The sequence below is a fragment of the Saccostrea echinata genome, unplaced genomic scaffold (genome assembly GCF_033153115.1).
Source record: "Saccostrea echinata isolate AGI-Se365-2 ecotype Australia unplaced genomic scaffold, CSIRO_AGI_Sech_v1 ptg000054l, whole genome shotgun sequence".
Classification (NCBI taxonomy): domain Eukaryota; kingdom Metazoa; phylum Mollusca; class Bivalvia; order Ostreida; family Ostreidae; genus Saccostrea; species Saccostrea echinata.
In genome coordinates, this window is record NW_026889803.1 from 856,141 (window position 1) to 859,695 (window position 3,555).

General features: G+C 30.0%; 1 long non-coding RNA gene across 1 annotated transcript; it reads right to left on the reverse strand.

Annotated features, from left to right (window-relative positions):
• Positions 1-403: 403 nt before the first annotated feature.
• On the reverse strand, positions 404-3,193 carry LOC133206346 (uncharacterized). Its single transcript, XR_009723751.1, has 3 exons — positions 3,100-3,193; positions 1,279-1,361; positions 404-640 (listed from the first exon to the last, which is right to left on the reverse strand). It is a non-coding gene; the product is annotated as an uncharacterized LOC133206346 (long non-coding RNA).
• Positions 3,194-3,555: the final 362 nt, after the last annotated feature.

A 3,555-nucleotide genomic window follows, 5' to 3' on the forward strand; every position in this document is an offset into this window, starting at 1 on the left:
GATACCTTACCTACTGATAATTTTTCAAGATATTCTAAATTTAAACTTATAATACATGTACCATATAACATACTTTTAAACAAAATATCAGCATGCATTTCCAGGGATTTTGAAAAGATATTAAAGTTTGAAAAATTTTGCATTATTCAAAGAAAAATGTACAAAAATTACAAAACATAAATTCCAGATTTTTTTTATCAAAATTGTTTTAGAAGAGATTTACAAATCCATATATAGACAATAAAAATATTGCACACAGGTCCTTCATTTAGTGGAACTCTTCAACTCCAGGGAAGAACCCAATAAAGTGCAAACTACGTTGCGTATGACCTTAAATGCCTGTTTATATAAGAGAAAAATAAATTAAAGAACTTGTTCTAATTAAAATAATGAAAAAAAAATCCTTATTTAAGCCTTTAAGTTTAATTTTTAATTAAGAAATTTGACAGATGAATAAGAAGAGTAATATACAATATAATACTTCTTAAATTAATTCTCTTGGTTCCATTCATTAGATATTCAATATTCGAGTCAACACTCAATACATGAATGAATTATCAAAAGTTTTGTCCTTAAAGTTTTCAATGGATCCACAGATCATGAGGTGATGTCTCCTTTTATGTGTATGTATCTGTGTACACTGAAAAAAAAGAAAGTCGCTGTGTGATGAAAAGGATAAACCAGAAGTCTCTGATGAGACTGTAGCTCTCCTGGTCTATATGTATAACAAAGAAAAAGTAACACTTGGATTTAAAACTTTGCAACAGACAGCAATAAATAGAATTATGTATCTAAGTGTAGTCTACTTGTGTGCCACATTATATTGAAATCATACCAAAATTGTAGGTGGAGTAGCGTTTTAAAGGAATTTTACAGAAATTTCTATTCTTAGTAACCATGGCAGCACCGTTCATTGAAATGTACCTTAGTGCAGTCTAAGTTATATTGAAATCAGAATAAAACTGTAGGAGGAGTAGTGTTTTGAAAAATTACAAACAGATGGACAGCTAGACAGACAGACAACTAGACGCCATGGACAGACAGACAGACGGACAGCTAGACGGATGGACGAGGGACACCTTCCTATCCCATAAGCTCTTCTGGTCTCTGACCAGTAGAGCTAAAAAAAAATATCAAATTTGATTTTTTTTCAATGTTAAAGAAATAAAACTGCAAAATTAAATTGTAAATGGTTGGTTGCGTACTAATTATTCAAAGTAGTTTTTGTTGTATGGTTTGAAAAATTTTATTATTCATTCTATTTTCACAAAGAATTACCTTTGCATTTCTTGTATCTACAAGGGGGACAAATCTTCAAGTGGTACATGTACACTATATGTCAGCTACTATACCTTCATTTTCTGTTAAAGAAAAAAAAATAGAATAAATCATACAATACCAATTACATGTATAATAACAAAGCATGGATTAAATTTTTCACTAAAATTAGAAAATGAATTGAATATCGATCACTCAAATTTCTCGATCCAGCCAAAATGACTGACGTTAAAATTTACCCCTACTGAGGTCGAAGTATAAAAGTATAAATTATTTTTATCTATCAATATACCATAAATGAAACTTTGTGCATGTTCTGCATTCATTTACCGGTATCTGTATATAGTAGTTTTATGCCCTTGAGAATTTTTCATGATGTCATGCCATAATATTTCCATGTCTGTTTTTTTTTTCTCTGTGGTAACTGTTTGAAAGTTAGCGGAATTGATTTCTTGATAATTCTATTGGAATGTAAATTAGGCAGGTCGATAGGTCAGGAGCTAAGAAGGCCTAATATGCATGAAAATCTCGTGCGCACCTGTCTCTGTGTCTGACGCTAAGGAGGCTAAATATGCATGTAAATCTCGTGCGACTACCTTTGTGTTTGACTTCAGTGGGTGAGGACTATTGAAATTGGCATGGGAGTCCTTGTGTAATTTAAATCTATGTCTACATTAACATTGCAGGTTATCCTGCAACATTCACGAGAATGCGGTCTTTATTTCTTAAACATCCAATATCCTATCAATTCTAATAAAAAATCATATTATTAGTAATAAAGCTAGAACTTTTTTTTATTTCATTTCCAATTAATAGAAAAAATATTTTTACAAATAAATATGTAAAATAAAAAAGTCCTAGCATTTTTGTCTTTTATAATTTACTTACACATAAGCATCTACATGATGTATATTTTTTCCCCTCAAAAGAACATGAACATAACTTAATAATGATATTCCTAAGTATGTATTCATGGTATAAAAAATGAGTGTAGCAGTATAAAGATTGATTTTTCACTCAAAGTTTTAAGACTGTTTTTCAGAGATTAAAAAAAAAACATTGATTATATCAATAATCATGTGGGTACATGTCCTATGTAAACTTCAGAGGATCAACCAATTTTCTAACAGAGAATTAGTAATTTGATATTTGGATACTTCCAAACAATATAAGTAGGAGTTTTGGGGGTTATTAATTATGTCCATCATGACATGTACTATAAGCACTGACCCCCCATATCTCAAAATTTATCTTGACACCAAAAAAAAAAAAAAAAAAAATAGTACTTGCAACACATGCAATGTTTGTTAATCCCTAGTACACTACAGTAGTAGGATACTTTTAACCATGTCTGAGAGAAGATAATTAATTTTCTAATCAGTAATGCTGATGACTGTGATCAAGATACTTATAAATTGTAACTTGCAAATTACAGACAAATTTAGACATGACAGTATGATTTTTTAAGTACAATCATCAGCTAGTGTACACATTGAGAATATTCGAACGAACGAATACTAGCCTACAACGTTGTCATTGAGGAAATTCGAACGAAAGAATAATATTCCGATGTGTATAATTTTCTGACGATTATTTACTTTGTTAACTTGTATAATGTACTACTGAATAACCCCATCGACTGCTAGCTCTGCAAACACTTTACAGTGACAGAAATTCATAAGATTGTTTCATCAGTTAACGAGGAATCAGGATGATCTATAGATCTTTAGACTTCAAAAAAAAAAAAAGAATCTATGAGCCATGTATTAACATGCTTTAAATGAAATAAATAACAAAATCAATAATTCTAAATCTACTTACAAAAATAGAGCAGGTCTTCGTCATAATTTTGTTTACAAACATCATGTGGAAATTCCAATATCCTCATAATAATCTTGTCGCCGTTTTTTTTTCTTTGGTTGGTATTGGGTAATTCTAGGAATATAATGCATCCGTCTGCACAGAATTTTTAAGAAGTGAATCCATAGATAGAATATTACTGCTTCTTTTTATTTATTGGTTTATCTTTTTTTAAATTTAAACAATGCATAGTTCACGAGAAAACAAAGAAATGAAATAAATTATCAGGCCTATTTTTTTTTCAGATTTTTTTTGTTGTTGTTGTAAATACTGCCATGGGTAATAATGGTAATTAAAATGCCCAATACCAAAAATATTAACATTTTATATAAATGGGACATCATCATGATCATTGATAAGAAGGAGGAGGGGTAGTGGACGGGTGGGTAGTCTCTCTGTATCTCTAAAATAAAAATT